Source organism: Balaenoptera borealis (genome assembly GCF_965194805.1).
Source record: "Balaenoptera borealis genome assembly, chromosome: 14".
Classification (NCBI taxonomy): Eukaryota; Metazoa; Chordata; class Mammalia; order Artiodactyla; family Balaenopteridae; genus Balaenoptera; species Balaenoptera borealis.
In genome coordinates this window covers 49,593,204-49,613,949 of record NC_138875.1, presented here as the reverse complement: position 1 = coordinate 49,613,949, position 20,746 = coordinate 49,593,204, and positions in this window count along the sequence as shown.

The window sequence follows — 20,746 nt, the reverse complement described above, 5'->3', positions numbered from 1 at the left end:
TGCAGAGGGCAAAGTGGAGAGATTCCCGCACGGAGGATCGGTGCCGACCAGCACTCACCAGCCTGAGAGACTTGTCTGCTCACCTGCCAGGGCGAGTGGGGGCTGAGAGCTGAGGCTCAGGCTTCGGAGGTCAGATGCCAAGGAGAGGACTGGGGTTGTCTGTGTGAACACAGCCTGAAGGGGGCTAGTGCACCACAGCTAACCAGGAGGGAGTGTGGGGAAAAGTCTGGAACTGCCTAAGAGTCAAGAAACAATTGTTTCGGGGTGTGTGAGGAGAGGAGATTCAGAACACAGCCTAAACGAGCTTCAGAGATGGGCATGAGCCGTGGCTACCAGCACAGACACCAGTGACGGCGGACACCAGTGATGGCGGACACCAGTGATGGCGGACACCAGTGATGGGCATGAAACGCTAAGGCTGCTGTTGCAGCCACCAAGAAGCCTGTGTGCAAGCACAGGTCACTATCCACACCTCCCCTCCCGGGAGCCTGTGCAGACTGCCACTGCCGGGGTCCTGTGATCCAGGGACAATTTCCCCAGGAGAACACACAGCACACCTCAGGCTGTTGCAACACCACGCCAGCCTCTGCCGCCGCAGTCTCCCCCTGCATTCCGTACCTCTCCCTCCCCCAAGCGTGAGTGACCCAGAGCCCCCTAATCAGCCACTCCTTTAACACCCTCCTGCCTGGGTGAAGAACAGATGCCAGAGGGCAACCTACATGCAGGCGGGGACAAATCCAAAGCTGAACCCCAGGAGCTGTGCGAACAAAGAAGATAAAGGGAAATTTCTCCCAGCAGGCTCAGGAGCAGTGGATTAAATCTCCACAATCAACGTGATGTACCCTGCATCTGTGGAATACCTGAATAGACAATGAATCATCCCAAAATTGAGGTGGCGTACTTTGGGAGCAACTGTAGACTTGGGGTTTGCTGTATGTGACTGACTAGTTTCTGATTTTTATGTTTATCTTAGTATAGTTTATAGCACTAGTTATAATTGGGTTTGTTTATGGGTTTGGTTGCTCTCTTCTCTTTTTTTAATTACTTTTAAAATTTTTTTATTTTTTAAAATTATTTATTTATTTATTTATTTTTGGCTGTGTTGGGTCTTCGTTTCTGTGCGAGGGCTTTGTCTAGTTGTGGCGGGCGGGGGCCACTCTTCATCACGGTGCACAGGCCTCTCACTGTTGTGGCCTCTCTTGTTGCGGAGCACAAGCTCCAGACGCGCAGGCTCAGTAGTTGTGGTTCACGGGCTTAGTTGCTCTGCGGCATGTGAGATCTTCCCAGACCAGGGCTCGAACCCGTGTCCCCTGCATTGGCAGGCAGATTCTCAACCACTGCGCCACCAGGGAAGCCCAAATTTTTTTTATTTTAATAAATTTTTTTATTTTTTATTTTAATACCTTTATTTTTTTAAATTTTTTCTTTCTTTCTCCCTTTTCTTCTGAGCCGTGTGGCTGACAGGGTCTTGGTGCTGCAGCCGGGTGTCAGGCCTGAGCCTCTGAGGTGGGAGAGCTGAGTTCAGGACAATGGACCAGAGACCTACCAGCCCTATGTAATATAAATCGGCGAGAGCTCTCCCAGGGATCTCCATCTCAACAGTAAGACCCAGCTCCACTCAACGACCAGCAAGCTCCAGTGCTGGACACCCCATGCCAAACAACTAGCAAGACAGGAACACAACCCCACGCATTAGCAGAGAGGCTGCCTAAAATCATAATAAGTTCACAGACACCGCAAAACACACCACCAGATGTGGTCCTGGCCCACCAGAAGGAAAAGATCAAGCCTCATCTGCCAGAACACAGGCACCAGTCCCCTCCACCAGGAAGCCTACACTAAACCAACCTTACCCACTGGGAGCATACACAAAAAACAGTGGGAACTACAAACCTGCAGCCTGTGAACAGGAGACCCCAAACACAGTAAGTTAAGCAAAATCAGAAGACAGAGAAATATGCAGCAGATGAAGGAGCAAAGTAAAAGCCCACCAGACCAAACAAATGAAAAGGAAATAGGCAGTCTACCTGAACAAGAATTCAGAATAATGATAGTAAAGATGATCTAAAATCTTGGAAATGGAATGGAGAAAATACAAGAAACGTTTAACAAGGAGCTCGAAGAACTAAAGAGCAAACAAACAATGATGAACAGCACAATAAATGAAATTAAAAATTCTTAGAAGGACTCAATAGCAGAATAACTGAGGTAGAAGAATAGATAAGTGACCTGGAAGATAAAATAGTGGAAATAACCACCGCAGAGCAGAATAAAGAAAAAAGATGAAAAGAATTGAGGACAGTCTCAGAGACCTCTGGGACAACATTAAATGAACCAACATTCAACTTATAGGAGTCCCAGAAAAAGAAGAGAAAAAGAAAAGGACTGAGATGATATTTGAAGAGATTATGGTTGAAAACTTCCCTAATATGGGAAAGGAAACAGTTAATCAAGTCCAGGAAGCACAGAGAGTCCCATACAGGATAAATCCAAGGAAAAACATGCCAAGACACATATTAATCAAACTATCAAAAATTAAATACAAAGAAAAAATATTAAACGCAGCAAGAGAAAAGCAACAAATAACATACAAGGGAATCCCCATAAGGTTAACAGCTGATCTTTCAGCAGAAACTCTGCAAGCCAGAAGGGAGTGGCAGGACATATTTAAAGTGATGAAAGGGAAAAACCTACAACCAAGATTACTCTACCCAGCAAGGATCTCATTCACATTCGACGGAGAAATTAAAACCTTCACAGACAAGCAAAAGCTAAGAGAATTCAGCACCACTAAACCAGCTTTACAACAAATGCTAAAGGAACTTCTCTAGGTAGGAAACACAAGAGAAGGAAAAGACCTACAATAACAAACCCAAAACAATTAAGAAAATGGTAATAGGAACATACATATCAATAATTACCTGAAATGTAAATGGATTAAATGCTCCAACCAAAAGACACAGACTGGCTGAATGGATACAAAAACAAGACCCTTATATATGCTGTCTACAAGAGACCCACTTCAGACCTAGGGACACATACAGACTGAAAGTGAGGGGATGGAAAAAGATATTCCATGCAAATGGAAATCAAAACAAAACTGGAGGAGCAAGTCTCATATCAGACAAAATAGACTTTAAAATAAAGACTATTAAAAGAGAAAAAGAAGGACACTACATAATGATCAAGGGATCAATCCAAGGAGAAGATATAACAATTGTAAATATTTATGCACCCAACGTAGCAGCACCTCAATACATAAGGCAAATGCTAACAGCCATAAAAGGGGAAATCGACAGTAACACAGTCATAGTAGGGGACTTTAACACCCCACTTTCACCAATGGGCAGATCATCCAAAATGAAAATAAATAAGGAAACACAAGTTTTAAATGATACATTAAACAAGATGGATTTATAGGATATTTATAGGACATTCCATCCAGAAAAAACAGAATACACTTTCTTCTCAAGTGCTCATGGAACATTCTCCAGGATAGATCATATCTTAGGTCACAAATCAAGCCTTAGTAAATTTAAGAAAATTGAAATTGTATAAAGTATCTTTTCCGACCACAATGCTGTGAGACTAGATATCAATTACAGGAAAAAAACTGTAAAAAATACAAACTCATGGAGGCTAAACAATACACTACTAAATAACCAAGAGATCACTGAAGAAATCAAAGAGGAAAGCAAAACACACCTAGAAACAAATGACAATGAAATGATGACAACCCAAAAGCTACGGGATGCAGCAAAAGCAGTTCTAAGAGGGAAGTTTATAGCAATACAATCCTACCTCAAGAAACAAGAAACATCTCAAATAAACAACCTAACCTTACACCTAAAGCAATTAGAAAAAGAAGAACAAAAAACCCCCAAAGTTAGCAGAAGGAAAGAAATCAAAAAACTCAGATCAGAAATATATGAAAAAGAAATGAAAGAAACAATAGCAAAGATCAATAGAACTAAAAACTGGTTCTTTGAGAAGATAAACAAAATTGATAAACCATTAGCCAGAATCATCAAGAAAAAAAGGGAGAAGGCTCAAATCAACAGAATTAGAAAAGAAAAAGGAGAAGTAACAACTGACACTGCAGAAATACTAAAGATCATGAGAGATTACTACAAGCAACTATATGCCAATAAAATGGATAACCTGGAAGAAATAGACAAATTCTTAGAAAAGCACAAGTTTCCAAGACTGAACCAGGAAAAAACAGAAAATATAAACAGAACAATAACAAGCACTGAAATTGAAACTGTGATTAAAAATCTTCCAACACACAAAAACCCAGGACAAGATGGCTTCACATGTGAATTCTATCACACATTTAGAGAATAGCTAACAGCTATCCTTCTCAAACTCTTCCAAAATATAGCAGAGGGAGGAACACTCCCAAACTCAATCTAGGAGGTCACCATCACCCTGATACCAAAACCAGACAAAGATGTCACAAAAAACGAAAACTACAGGCCAATATCACTGAAGAACATAAATGCAAAAATCCCCAACAAAATACTAGCAAACAGAATCCAACAGCACATTAAAAGGATCATACACCATGATCAAATGGGGTTTATCCCAGGAATTCAAGGATTCTTCAGTATACGCTAATCAAGCAATGTGATACACCATATTAACAAATGGAAAGAGAAAGACCATATGATCATCTCAATAGATGCAGAAAAAGCTTTTGACAAAATTCAACATCCATTTATGATAAAAACCCTCCAGAAAGTAGGCATAGAGGGAATTTACCTCAACATAATAAAGGCCATATATGACAAACCCATAGCCAACATCGTTCTCAATGGTGAAAAACTAAACCATTTCCATTAAGATCAGGAATAAGACAAGGTTGCCCACTCTCACCACTATTATTCAATATAGTTTTGAAAGTTTTAGCCACAGCAATCAGAGAAGAAAAAGAAATAAAAGGAATCCAAATAGGAAAAGAAGAACTAAAACTGTCACTGTTTGCAGATGACATGATACTATACACAGAGAACCCTAAAGATGTTACCAGAAAACTACTAGAGCTAATCAGTGAATCTGGTAAAGTAGCAAGATACAAAATTAATGCACAGAAATCTCTTGCATTCCTATACACTAATGATAAAAAATCTGAAAGAGAAATTAAGGAAACACTCCCATTTACCATTGCAACAAAAAGAATAAAATACCTAGGAATAAACCTACCTAAGGAGACAAAAGACCTGTATGCAGAAAACTATAAGACACAGATGAAGGAAATTAAAGCTGATACAATTAGATGGAGAGATATACCATGTTCTTGGATTGGAAGAATCAACATTGTGGAAATGAGTATACTACCCAAAACAATCTACAGATTCAATGCAATCCCTATCAAACTACCAATGGCATTTTTCACAGAACTAGAACAAAAAATTTCACAATGTGTATGGAAACACAAAAGACCCCGAATAGCCAAAGCAATCTTGAGAAAGAAAAAAGGAGCTGGAGGAATCAGGCTCCCTGACTTCAGACTATACTACAAAGCTACAGTAATCAAGACAGTATGGTACTGGCACAAAAACAGAAATATAGATCAATGGAACAGGATAGAAAGCCCAGAGATAAACCCACACACATATGGTCACCTTATCTTAGATAAAGGAGGCAAGAATATACAATAGAGAAAAGACAGTCTCTTCAATAAGTGGTGCTGGGAAAAGTGGACAGCTACATGCAAAAAATGAAATTAGAACCTCCCTAACACCATACACAAAAATAAATTCAAAATGTATTAAAGACCTAAATGTAAGGCCAGACACTATAAAACTCTTAGAGGAAAACATAGCCAGAACACTCTATGACATAAATCAGAGAAAGACTCTTTTTGACCCACCTCCTAGAGAAATGGAAATAAAAACAAAAATAAACAAATGGGACCTAATGAAACTTAAAAGCTTTGGCACAGCAAAGGAAACCATAAAAAAGACAAAAGACAACCCTCAGAATGGGAGAAAATATTTGCAAATGAAGCAACTGACAAAGGATTAATCTCCAAAATATACAAGCAGCTCAGGCAGGTCAATATCAAAAAAAAAAAAAAAAAAAAACAAACCAATCCAAAACTGGGCAGAAGATCTAAATAGACATTTCTTCAAAGAAGATATACATATTGCCAACAAATAAATGAAAGGATGCTCAACATCAGTAATCATTAGAGAAATACAAATCAAACTACAGTGAGGTATCACCTCCCACTGGTCAGAATGGCCATCATCAAAAAGTCTACAAACAATAAATGCTGGAGAGGGTGTGGAGAAAAGGGAACCCTCTTGTACTGTTGGTGGGAATGTAAATTGATACAGCCACTTTGGAGAACAGTATGGAGGTTCCTTAAAAAACTAAAAATAGAACTACCATACGACCCAGCAATCCCACTACTGGGCATATACCTGGAGAAAACCGTAATTCAAAAAGAGTCATGTACCACAGTGTTCATTGCAGCACTATTTACAACAGCCAGGACATGGAAGCAACCTAAGTGTCCATCGACAGATGAATGGATAAAGAAGATGTGGCACATATATACAATGGAATATTACTCAGCCATAAAAAGAAACAAAGTTGAGTTATTTGTAGTGTGGTGGATGGACCTAGAGTCTGTCATACAGAGTGAAGTAAGTCAGAAAGAGAAAAACAAATACCGTATGCTAACACATATATATGGAATCTAAAAGAAAAATGGTTCTGATGAACCCAGGGGCAGGACAGGAATAAAGACACAGACATAGAGAATAGACTTGAGGACACGGGGAGGAGGAAGGGTAAGCTGGGACGAAGTGAGAGAGTGGCAGGGACATATGTACACTACCAAATGTAAAATAGATAGCTTGTGGGAAGCAGCCACATAGCACAGGGAGATCAGCTCAGTGCTTTGTGACCACCTAGAGGGATGGGATAGGGAAGGTGGGAGGGAGATGCAAGAGGGAGGGATATGGAGATATATGTATACGTATAGCTGATTCACTTTGTTATATAGCAGAAAGTAACACAACATTGCAAAGCAATTATACTCCAATAAAGATGTTAAAAAAGAAAACAAAAAAAAGTACCAAAAAATATATATATATACATATATACACACACACACACATATGTATATAAATATATGACATAGGACCAAGAAATAAGACAATGAGATTGTTAGTAAACAATAAGTTCACGTTTTGACCTGTAAAATGGGCACGAACCAACTGCCATCTACAAAATATATCTGTAGCAAAGCCATCTAGCACGACCAATCATTATTGTTTCTCTCTTCAGAACCTTGATCATTTCCCAAGGCTGTTCTCTCTTTCTGTATTCTTTTTTTTTGCCTTTTCTGGCCTAGTGTCACACTTGCATTAGCAGTGTTACACATTTATATTACTAGCCTAGATCTTCCCTCGTCCTTGTGAGTTACCACCACAGGCTCTCAACATTAGCATACTCCTCCTAGATTTATTCATTATCCCTTCAAAGTCTCTCTCATTGAAAACCACATTCTTCACCTGAAAAACAGTAAATAGAGCAGAGGTGTTCCTGAAATACAACATTGCTTTGATATAATTGTATAATAGTGTATATATACTGTGTTGGTAATTTTTCTGTATTTATGTGCCTGTTCAATTTCCACCTTGTTTCTCCATCTCCCTTACCATATCCATGCAACACGCTTATAAAAAGCTGTCAAAACAACACAACATATAAACTCAGAGCAGGTTCAATGAACTGTTTCAGCTGGTTTTTCTTCTCATTTCCTCCACTCGCTTCAGGAATCCTTGGGCTTCGACAGTGGGAATTGCAAAACCCTCAGGGCAGGTCCCTTTGTGGCGCATTCTGTATCTTATTTAGTGCTGGTATCCAGAGGCTATAAGAAATTCTGAACAGGCTGGTGGAACAGCTCAGGTGACTCGCAACATCATTCAGATTTGTTGATATTCTCCTTAACTTCGCCAGAATAAGGCATCAGTCATCAAGGACTAACGTGGCAGGGAGAGCAGTTCAGCTACACCAAGGTTCAGACCCAAGCAGCGCATGTGGATAACTTAAGGAGACCAAATTTGGGGCTTAGTGAACTACTCTCCATTCTCTACTCAGAATAAAGAAAAGGCTTCAAGTGCAGAAGGGTGGATTCAAGTTAGACACAAATCCTCTGAGAACATGGTAAACACTGGAATATATGTTACTAAAGAAAACAGAAGAATATATTTTCCCTAGTGGATGTTTGTTTCTTTCTTTAAGTACATTTTCTCCAACATCTGGACTTGCTGACAGATGGTCCCATTCAAACCCAGAGAAACAGACTTGATGACCTGTGATGTGTACCTGGCTTGTCAGGTCTCTCTTTAAATGTCAAGTCCACAGAGAGGCCTTTCCCTCCCACCTATCCTAATCAGACTTCACCTCTTTGTCTTTCTCTTATTTCCCTGTTATTTTCCTTTCCATCTCTTACAACAACTAGTAATTGTATTTTATTTACTTGTTTTTTTCTTCGTAGAGCCAGTTGTTAAACATTTGCCAGCACACCACTGCTCCTAACTGTTCTCCCTGCTTCTCCCGCTCCCCATGTCACCGCCAAATCAATGCTTTAAAAACTTGAATCCGGTCAAGCCATTCCTCTGCTCAAAAATCTCCCGTGGCTTTCCACCTCACTCAGTTAAAAATAAATAAAATTCTTACCATAGCTCAAAACTCCCATGTGATCTGCCAAGCCTTACTCTCCCCCTGCATTTTTCTGATCTCACCTTCTGACCCCATGGCTCATGGGGCTTCAGCCACACTGCCTACCTGCTGTTCCTCAACACGCAGAAGCAAGCTCCTGCCTCAAGGTTATTGTATTCGCTTCTCTCTGCCTGGAAAACCTTCCCCCAGATAGAAGCGAGGCTCCCTCCATCACTGCGTGCACTTCGTTCTCTTCCATTCCTGTCCCCAGATCAGAGTGACCTCTGACTATTCTGTGCAAAATCGTGTCCACCAACACCCAGCCCTTCTGCACTCCCTTTTACCTGTTTTATATTTTTCTATAGCAGGTATTGTTGGTTTACATATTGTGTATTGATCAGCATTTTGGTGTTCACTTCTCAGATCCACTCCCCATTTCTCCTCCCCTGTGCAAATTACATTTGCTTGGTTCCCATTGCCAACTGACTGCCAGGAAAGTTTGGCCAATGAGAGGCACTTGCTGAAGCTTGGAGGGAAGAAAGAAGTGAGAGGCCAGGATATTTCCCCCTCTGTCTCTTCCTGCTTTCAGGTGGCATTGACAGCAATGACCCAGCCTCCCCCAGGGCTTCAGCCCCCACCCAGATAACTTCTCCCTCAGTTCTCCCAAGAACATCTTTGTTCCTGGGCTCTGGGGACACTACTTCTCCCTGTTATCCCCTAGTCGTAGAGATGATGCAGCTAATCTTGGGGTTGAAGCCCAATTGCCTCTAAGGTTTTTCAATGCTTCCAAATATTTGAAAATTACTTCTCAGATTAAACTCCCTGTTTTGAAACACGTGGAGTGGGTTGTTTCCTAAACAGACCTTGTGGTACACCCGTCTATCTCCTCTACAGAGGAGGCTGGTAACTAACTAGTCGCTCTTCTCCACCAGGAACACTCTTCTGCCCACTTTTTACTTGTCTTGCTGGGTCCTCCTTAAATGCCACTTCCTTAGAGAGACCTTCCCCTCCCACCCATTTAGATCTTCCCTCTTTGTCCTCTTATTATCTTGTTTTCATTTCCATTTCTTACAACTTGTAGCTATACAGTAATTTACTTGTTTATTTGTGTAATGCCTCACTCTACCACTCAACTAGATATAATAAGGATCCCGTCTCTCTATTTAACACTCTTTCCCCAGCTCCAGTGTCTGGCCCATAGTAGATCTATAAATATTTTATGCATTAAGTAATGAATGAATTTAGACTAGACCCCTTATAGTAACCATCATAATACTTTGGACTTAATAAGTACTCAATAAATCTTTATAAAGTTGATTGGCATGTATGGCTTTCACTGAAAAATTCACTACTACATCCAGTATACCAAGGTTTTCCATAAATCCTGGAAGATGTATCTCTCATGGTATTTTCCATGCACACTACACATTTTTTTTTTTTTTTTTGGCCGCGCTGCGTGTTATGTGGGATCTTAGTTCCCCAACAAGGGATCAGACCCGTGCCCCCTGCATTGGAAGCATGGAGTCTTAACCACTGGACCGCCAGGGAAGTCCCCCCCCATACATTTTTTACATGTTGCCTTCAAAGAGCCTTCATTCCTGCAAGCAACATGAAAGTGGATAAAGAAAGCATATCCATATGATCTAAGCATGCTCACATGCCTAGTGTCAAAAATGAAGAGAGAGCCCAAACTGTAACTATGAACAGAGGATGATATTTACAAGGTTCTTCCTCTCAGGGTTTTGTTGTTGTTTTTGTCTTTTTGCGTGTGTTTTCTCTTTTTTTGGTAATTTCATGTCTTTTTCTCTAAAGTGAACCCAGCTATTAAAGGGTAAAAGCAAATTTGTGCCTGTCATTTTCCTTTTTGTTTTAAATAGTTACCGGGTTTGGGTTGTGTTATGGATTTTCCACGTAGGCTTCAATTGGTCTTTGCAATGCTCTGTTCTCTGTTCTTGTTTCTAAAGTAAAGAGAAAGCCTCAAATGAACACTGGGAAGTCTATCATGCATCACTTTTTTTAAGTTTCCAATTTCTATTTGCTCCTTTATTCTCCATACTTCTCTGTCCTCCCTTTTGTTTAAAATCTCATTTAGCATTCTCTTGAGGGGAGAACATGAGATTACAATCTAACGATTGTAATGAGAATGGGTTAAGTTGGTGCTGTTTCCCATTTTCATTACAATCTTGGTGGCAAGAATAATGTAACAGAATTTTTAATGCCTCATATATTACATGAACATTTTCCCGTGAGCTCCTGCTCCTTTTCTGCGGACAGCACTGTTGCTATGTGCTGTAGGACTTTGATCTTTTTATATTCTGAATTATAATCAATTGGCCATTTCACCCCTTCCCCATAGATTAGAGTCAAACAAGTGAAAAATATTTTGATCTGTAGCATACCACTGCATCTCATAACTATAAAATCCTATCACCTGCAGACCAGTACCAGCAAAATCCACATAGCCAGTGATTCGAATTGCACAAAAGGTACAATCCAGGCGTCCGGATGGCCAGGCACTTCTCTGAAAGGCACTCTGGGAATTGGAGTTTTGTAATTTAGAGTGTTAATAGAGTTGGTTAATTTAAATACCAGGGGCTCTCGGTGAATTGCTCTTTGAAGTCTAGGATGCTCACCTTGAAATGGAAAACCTCACAGATTCTTGTTACTCGAAGTGTGGTCTCCAGACCAGCAGCATGGGCATCACCTGAATGCGTATGAAAATGCAGAACCTCAGGCCTCAGCCCACTCTTCCTGAATCGGAATCTGCATTCTAACAAGACCCTCAGGTGATTGATATGCACTGCAGAGCTTGAGAAGTGCTGCTTTAGGGTGTCTTACAGGCTGCACTCCGTACAAAAAGTCAGGAGTAGTCTCTCCTCCCTGAGTAACCCCAGTGCTCACTGTGGGCGCCCAGCCCAGGGCAGTGCCACAGGGTCACAGAGCCCTGTCACCTGGCTTCTCAGAATCTCCCTCTGATGTCACCTACATTTAAGACTTTTTCTGGCCCTTTGCCTTACTAGACTTTTTAGGTTCCATTTTCTAGGGAACGGAAACTGTTTGACAAACTAATTCTCAGTGGTCTTTTGAGCAGAAACATCTGGGTTCGAATCTTCACTCCTGATATTGCTGTGGGGGAAAGTTACCTATCTGCTCTGTGCCTCCGTGTCTTAGTTTATTAACTGGGGATAATAATATTTACCGTATTAGTTAGAGAATAAGAGCTACTGTAATAAAGAAATCCCCAAAACACAACGGTTCAAACCATATAGAAATGTCCTCATCTTACGTAAAAAAAAAAAAAATGCACTTCTTCAAACACATAGAGCAGAAAGTGAGATTCTCTCCAGCACAGTTCTCTGTGATTCCCTAGGGCCTTATCCTTGTCCTCATGGTGGGAGCTTCCTTGCAAAAAGGGAAGAGCTGACATGAGACACGCCTTAGCAATGGGTCCCACCCCGCTGGAAGGGGCTCGGGAAATGTGCTCCTTCACTGGATGCCTCGCTCCAACTCTGTGACTGTGGCCAGCAGGCTGGGCGTTTTGTTGGGGACAGCGGCAGTCCCCACCACATTCACCTAGCAGGGTTACTTTAGGAGTTAAAGGAATTGTGGAGATAAATTGCCTAACACACTGCCTGGCACCCACACACTTTAGGTTCTCAATAATGATAGCTGCTATTCTTACCATCTTATTGTTAGCCCTCCTGGTAACAGAATCACAATTTATCAAGGCTTTTTGACACTTCAACTCATGGAATGAAAAGTGAATGAATTTCAATCCACCCTCCTGAAGGAACCCATAGATGCCTCAGATCAAACAACAGTGGCTTCAAGTCAGGTTTGTGTGACTTTGGTACCAACTTGGACAAGTCTTGATCTCTAGAGAGGCTGATGAGCAACTTCCCCTATTTCTACCACTTCTATCAGAATGCCTCAAGTCAAAGTGAAACCGGAGACTGGGATTTGAGTGCTCATGGTTGATGGACAGAGGACTTTCCAGAGTAAGTGCATGAGGGAGTCTGATCCCACAGGGAGATCTGGAGCAGGAATTGTACTACAAAATCAGTGCCATCTCAAGTCTTTTGTGCCCCCCTACCAGTCAGGCCTTTGGCTGTAGGATGCATGGGGACCAGGGAGGGAGTGTACGCAATTCTACCGAAAGGAAGGCAGCTCAGCTGTTAGCAGCCAACTCTGCAGCAGGAAGGGGAGGGCTGCACCTCCCATCATGCAGGCAGGACCCAACAGCACTCATTTTCTGTGGGTGTTTCCTGCTAACTTCCACCATATTCGAGAGACAAAGTACTGGGTAAATCACAGCAAAAAAACAAAACAAAAAACACAAAAAAAAACACAACCTTAGCAAGGTACATGGATCAGGAAAGGTTTGGGTCTCATGGCCACAGAGTAAACCTCTAACTCCAGCCAGCACTTGGCCACAGGGAACCATAAGAAACATGAAGCATGGAGAGTAATTTTTCACTACTATTGGAAAATGATTCTTACCACATCAAGGAACAAAATGTTTTCTGCAAATAGGCATCCAAACTACTGGTTATTTAACCTGTTAATGCAGTACCACTCTTAGAAGCAACCTAGGTACTTAAAACTAATTGAATACCTCCAAAAAAAGAATATGGGTTGATCCAAATCAACACTTTTAACAGGTCTTTAGATAAACCAATTTGAGTTTTTGGCTCATCGATAGAAAAGTAAATATAAAAACAAAAATTTGAGTCCCATCAGGGATTCCTCAGGAATGATGTAAGGTACTCTTATTCACCGTGTCATGTCCAACTTTTAGAGCATCTCTCATAACCAAACCGACTTCTCCTTGCCTGGTACCACCTTCCAAGGCTTCATCACATCACACCAAGGTCACAGCCTCGAGGAGAGCCTCATCTGCCCCTGACTCTGGGACAGAGCCAATCCCGGACCACAGCTCCACCTCATGTCAGTCTGCCCTTGGACCCGGTCCATGTTCCTGGGCTTTACCTCAATCTTTGTGTACAAACCCACCTTGTGCCCTAGTTCCAGTATCTACATCAAAGGCTTATCTGTTGCCTGACTTTCCACTTTAGCTCCCAGCCTGATGCTCCTGGCCCCCCAGGACTGGGTCCCTGTATCCCCAGGTCCTTTCACAGATTTGCCTGATCAACAGCCTATGTCTTCCTGCTGCTCAGTGACAGACTCCCTGGGCCACCTGCTGCCTGCATCTGCACCTATTGTCTACTGCCAGACAGCTCTCCTCCCCAAGGAGGAGAAAGAACAGATGGAATATTCTTAACAGAGTGGTGTAAAGAGAAACAATGCCAGCTAAAGTGCTATAGAAAATGAGGGTTCAACTCCTTTATTAGGACAGGGAAGTTGCTAATGATGGGGGCCAAGGAAATAGAGAGGCTGCCTTCACTCAGTCAAGACAGCTGTTGTCCGTGGGCTTGGCAGAGGCTGGTGGTCGAGAGCTTGAGTTCTGGAGTCAGACCTGATGGACATCCCAGCCCACCACTCACTAACACGTAAGAGAGGACAAATATTTCACCCCCTCAGTCTCAGTTTCCTTATCAGGGGTAACACCTCCCTCATAGAACTACTATTGTCCTTGCTGAGATTAAAAGAGATATTACATTTACGTCTCTTACAATGGTTTCTTAAGCCTGTTTTACAGAAGATACTCAATAAATATTAGTATGTAATTCTAGAGGAAAAGATACATGTAGGGGAGTTTTTTGCGGGGAAGGAATATTATGTATTTAGAACAAAAGCCTAGGCTGGATGAACCACTTTAAAGAAGATCGATAAGTTCAGAAAATGTGGAAGGGATAGGAGTCGGTGAGGTGAAAACCAGAGCAGAAACCTGAGTCCAGAGCAAAAACAAGAAGGCTGCAAGGGCAGCCCTGGGAGTGGAGGTGTTGGGAACCGTTGATGAGACGGTTGTGGAGGAGACTGGAATTGAATCAGAAAGGGAGGGGAGGGAGAGGGAGAGGGAGAGGGACCCTGGCTGTGCTCTAGGGAATAAATGCACCATAAAATGCCCCCACGGCAACAGAGAAAGCTATTAGAGAAGAAGTAAAGGGGAATCGAAGAATATCGTGCATTTTATTGGAAGGGCAGTGAATGGAGAGAGGTACAACAAAGTATTCGGAGCAACACGGAGAGGGAGAACAGTAGGAAAGTCCACAGAGGGAGAGGTAAAAAAGCAGTCAGCTGTGACAGAGAGAAGAGGCAATGAAGAAACATAATAATATATAACGCTAGTTCAAAACAACAGCTGGGAATAGGGAATTGATGGTGAAGCGATAAATACCAGCAATGAGGGAACTAAATACCATTAAAATATTAACAGTAGTTCATAACAATAAAGCTGAAGTCTGGAAGCAATTAATAAATTAATAAATAATAACACAAAGTATAAAATGAATCGAGAAAAAAAGTGAGGTTATAAACATGACGGTTTAGCGAGAGAAGGGCAGGGGTTTATTGGAGGAGAGAGAGGGGAGGATAATTCAGCCGGGCTGCAGAAGTACATGCTCCAGGTTCAGAGTTGCTAAAAGAGAAGAGAGAGGACAGATTCTACCCATCTATGAGCCAATGGATGGAAAAGCAGCCCACAGCAACTGTTGCTCTCTGCTGTCCTGATGCAGCTGCCATCTGAGAGCTATTCACCTACAACCATGATAAACAAGATTATTTCAAGAACTGACTGCCTAGACTATACCGATAATGGTGCACACATATGCTAGGCTTCATACTAAAGGGAGTCTCTAAAAGTAGCTACTAGGGAATTGTTCTAAAAATGTAGGTCTTGGACCAGATCAGAGACCGCATTCTTAGATTCAGCTTCTCAGCTCCCAAGCCCCACTCTCAACCTCAACACATCATTTTGATGGTTCTTGGAATCAGTAGAATCCCCCAGCCCAGGTGGAGGATCCCCAGTGGCTACATCCACCCCCATCGGTCGTAACCTAGTCATAGACCTGAAAGTCTTGGTCATTATAAGCGCTCCTCACCCTCAGGACAGCATCCATCCAACCATGTGATTTGTTCTCAATATTTCTCCCCTGCAAACATAATTACAGTAATTGGGAGCACACTTTTTTCCCCAAAGTAAAGGTCAAGCCCTCTTTACTCTTGGTTCAAAGAATATTCTCTACTCCGAGGAGCACCTACAAAGCAAAAACAAAACAAAACAAACAAACAAAAAACAGAATGGAAAACCCCAAACAATAACAACGACAAAAAGATGAGGACTTGTTTTGCTCCCAAATGAGGCAAAAACTTTTACCAAGCTGGGGCGATGGACAATAAAAAGAATGGTAAGCTGGTTAGACTAAGCTTAATAGGCCAGTTTTCCTTTTTCTTTTAACAAGTCTGTCGCTTCCCCATTTTTGTGTGACTTCGGTTCTTACTTTTGTGGCATTTACCCAGTGACACGTATCCAGAGGCAGGGACAATTTCTTACACTTTTCCCACCACAGAGCAGCTCCTATCCGTTTTTCCACATTGGTTTTCCTCCTCTTCTCCCCTCTCATGCCCAGCATCTCCTATTTAACCAGGATTTAATAGCTGACACTATGGCCCTGGCTATAGCATGGACTTTGCATTCAAAACACACCCAATTGAATACAGAGTTCCTGAGCATCCGAATTTCCAACTTCCAGTTCAACAATAAGAATAATAAGAAATAGGAATAATAAAGTGAGAAAACCAGACACAGAAAAGAAACAGCTGGTACACATTACAGATAATTCCAGGGTCAGTAGGGAAAGGATAAAAGGAGACAGAAGAAAAGAGAAATCAAAGGAATAATTGAGACTTTCCACAAAATGGGATATTAAAAATACCAAGATATTACTTTTATATTTGCATAAAAATGTTAATGATCAGCTATCTACAATTAGAAATTGAATACGTTTAATGTCCTCAAAGCAAGTAATTCTTATTGTTCAGGATGCATGATATATAAAGTAATATAAATTGCACTTAGTTTCAATACATGTAAGAGATTATTTTCCTTGAATCTACTGCTGCAAACATTGGACTATCTCTCTTAAAGAACTATCCTGAAAAGAAAGTCCAAGGGTGTAAGGTACAGCTCAACAGTTCTGACTTTAGTAAGTTCCTGGTAAGTAAAAGCTTCAGCTTAAAAGAGCAGAGGCCAAGCTTTGTTCTGAGCCTGGCACGCAGCGTCTGCTGCACAGGATTCAACACTGTGCATTGATCATGGCTTACCGATGATCATAATAATTAACATCAATTCTGGAGACAGTTAATAGACACATGGGGCGACGTTTTCACTTCAGAATCTAAATTATTTGCTATTGGATAAGCAATTTGTTTTTACTGGCTTGGACATGAATTAAATTGATTCTAACAACTTTAGAAGTTTGATGTAATTGATACACTACGGTATAGCCTTTTAATATTAGGTTCCTCGCATGCATATAGGTATATAGATATAAAGAAATCTATTTCCTGATTTTTTTTCATGACAAAGAAAGTCAGCTTGAACACTTTTACAATGAAATCTTCCCTTAATTTAATGAGAAACAGTAATAGAAGAAAAAAATACCAGAAGAGTAATTGTCATTCTCATCAGCGAATTTAATAATGGCCTCCTGTGCTCTGTACTATTCCTTCTGAGGATAGCAACGATGGGAAGAAATTAGAGGTCATCTAGTCTAGGCTGCTAATTTCACCAGTGAAAGCTCTGAGGCCCCGAGTCCAAGGTCAAACAACTAGTTACCAATGAGCTAGGATGTGCATCCCTGTATGGTGGTTCCCTGGTCTACACTCTGCCACTTATTTGCCTAAGTCTTGGTTATCCTCTTTTTGCCATTATAACACAATTAGCCTATACTACTGGTGTTCAACTGTCTGTCGATATCAGTATTACAAAAGAATTCCACTAAGTCTAATTATATCACTAATATTTCTTATAATGAATTGGCTATATTTTAGAATCCCAAAAGTGTCGATTTCAAGTACACATAGTGTCCCTATCTAAGTTCAAACTGCGAAATATTAGCTAATACTTGCTGAGAGCTTAGTGTGTGCTGACTATACTAAGGGTTTCCCATAATCTCATTTAGTCTCCACAATAATCCTATGAAGTTCACACTGTTTGTTATTCTTCTCTTAAAGACGAGGACACCATGTGTTCATTCTTTGCCCTTCGCTAGCTTCATGTGGTTTTGTAGGAAGACGAATCCCTGTAAACTAAGCTTCCCAGGCTCCTCTGCCAGGGGTTCAGCCAATGGCAGGCACTGGCAGGACACGAGAGGGCACCATGGAGGGAGAAGTCACCTGTCTCCCATTGTGTGGTACACTCTTTCCCACAGGGGCTGCTTCTCAATGGTTCCAGCTCTTGCTGGACAGTCCCTCTCTTCTGAGTCCTCAGTCCCAGTGGCTCCTAGTCTCTGTTAACACCTTCCCCATCCTTTGTCCCTCTAGCCCCGACAGCAGTAGCAGCTTCCTGGTGTTACAAATCTTGGGGTTGCCTCTCTATTTCTTCTTGAACTTTTTAGCCCTTCCAACACCTTTGGACTTAGTTCTCCAAATTAAATGCCCTCTATTGAACTACCTGGTCTTTTTCTGATTGAATGTTGACAGACACACCAAAGTAAGCAAGTGATTTAAAGAGCATAGGCTGCATTTGAACTCAGGCTGTCAGACCAAATCTACGTGCTTAACCTTGAAAGGCTATTGTTTCCTACAGTGCCATGGACTAGCTGGTGGTCTCCAAACTTTTTATTAACTTTTTTGACTGTACAACTCTATGAAGAAAAAGTTTGTAAGCATGGACCCTGGCACATGTACATTTATGTATAAATTATATATAAGTAGTACTACTGCATGATATGTTAAACACTAGTAAAGTTTAAATTGTACTCATTTTACTTTATTTTGTTTCGTTCTGATATTTTTCTCTACATCAAAGGAAGCCATCATACTCAGTTTTTTAATGTAGTAGAAATATGTCTTTAATTCTTTTTTTTGCTGTCGTATAATTTCAGCCACTTTATTTTGAGGCAAGAAGATACTGTCTAGAAGAGCTCCATATTTTTTCCTCCTTCCTTAGTTTTCTCCCTTCCCTCTTTCCCTATGAACTGTGGGATGTAAACAGCAGAGCTAAGGAATGAGGTGCTGAGAAGGCAGTGAAGAGAAAAGTGGGGATAAAAGTCTCTTTTTAAGAGCAGTTTGCACTCTAGAAACAGATAAGAATTTCCATCATCTTTTTTTATGACAGCTTTATTAAGATATAATCCACATACCATAAAATTCACTCTTCAAACGTGTATAATTTAATGATTTCTAGTATATTCACAGAGCTATGCAACCATCATCACTAGCTAATCTTAGAACATTTCCATCACCTGAAAAAGAAACCCATACCCATTAGCAGTCAGTCCCCATTTCCCTGGTCCCCATCCTCTGACAACCACTAATCTACTCTCTGTCTCTATGGATTTGCCTATTCTGGACAGTTCATATAAGGGGAATCATAAAATATGTGGCTTTTGGTGTTTGCTTCTTTCACTTATCATGTTTTCAAGGTTCATCCATGTTGTAGTACACATCAATACTTCACTTTTTTTATGGCCAACTAATACTCCATTGTATGGATATACCAAATTTTGGTTATCCATTCATCAGTTGATGGACATTTAGGTTCTTTCCCCTTTTTAGCTGTTGTGAATAGTGCTGCTATGAATACTTATACAAGTTTTTGTGTGTATGCCTGTTTGCATTTCTCATGAGGCTGGGAGTAGAATTACTGGGTTATATGGTAACTGTATTTTAAAGAAGTGCCAAACTGTTTTCCAAAGTGGCTGCACCATTTTACATTCCCACTAGCTGGACTATCCAAAGGCTTCAATTTTTTCACATCCTCTCCAGTACTTGTTATTATCTGTCTTTTTTTATTTTAGTCATCCTGGTATACGTGAAGTGGTCTCTCATTTTGGGTTTGATTTACATTTCCATTTCCTTAATTATTCAACATCTTTTAAAAGCTAAATAGTTATTTGATTAACATTAATAAAATAATTTATTAATACAAATTAAATATTAATCTTTATTTTCAGTGAACAAAACATGAAAGATAGCTAATTTTATTTGCACATAGACGAGCATTCCAGTTCTCTAATAAAATGCATAAAAATCACAGTGTAAAAGCTAAGCAACCATTCCATTTAGAAATGTAACTGTATCAAGATACATTTTTACTTCCCTTTTGATTTCTTCTTTGACCCATTGGTTGTCCAGGAGTGTGTTGTTTAATTTCTACATATTTGTAGATTTTCCAGTTTTCTTCTTGTTGTTGATTTGTAGTTTTATACCATTGTGGTTGGAAAAGATATGTGATATTATTTCAATCTTCTTAAATTTGCTAAGACTTGTTTTGTGGCCTATCATTTGATCTATCCAGGAGAATGTTCCATGCATGCTTGAGAAGAATGTATATTCTACTGTTGTTGGATAAAATGTCCTATATATGTCTGCTATTTCCACTAGGTCTAAAGTATGGTTCAAGTCCACTGTTTCCTTGTTCTTGATTTTCTTTCTGGATGATCAATCCATTGCTGAAAGTAGGATATTGAAGTCTCCTACTATTATTGTATTGTTGTTTATTTCTCCCTTCAGTCACATTAGTATTTGCTTAACATATTTAAGTGCGCTGATGTTGAGTGCATGTATATTTGTGATTGTTATGTCTTCTTGATGAGTTGACCCCCTTATTATTATATAATGACCTTATTTGTGTCCTGTTACTATTCTTGACTTAAAGTCTATTTTGACTTACATAAGCATAGCTACCTCTGCTCCCTTTTGGTTTCCACTTGCATAAAATATCTTTCTCTATCCCTTCACTCTGAGCATATGGGTATCCTTAAAGTGTAAGTGAGTCTCTTATAGACATTGTATAGTTAGGTCTTATTTTTTAATTCATCTATTTTTCCAAAGAAGATATACAAATAGCCAACAGGTACATGAAAAGATGTTCAACATGGCTAATTATCAAGGAAACACAAGTCAAAACCACAGTGAGATGTGGTTAGAGTGGCTATTA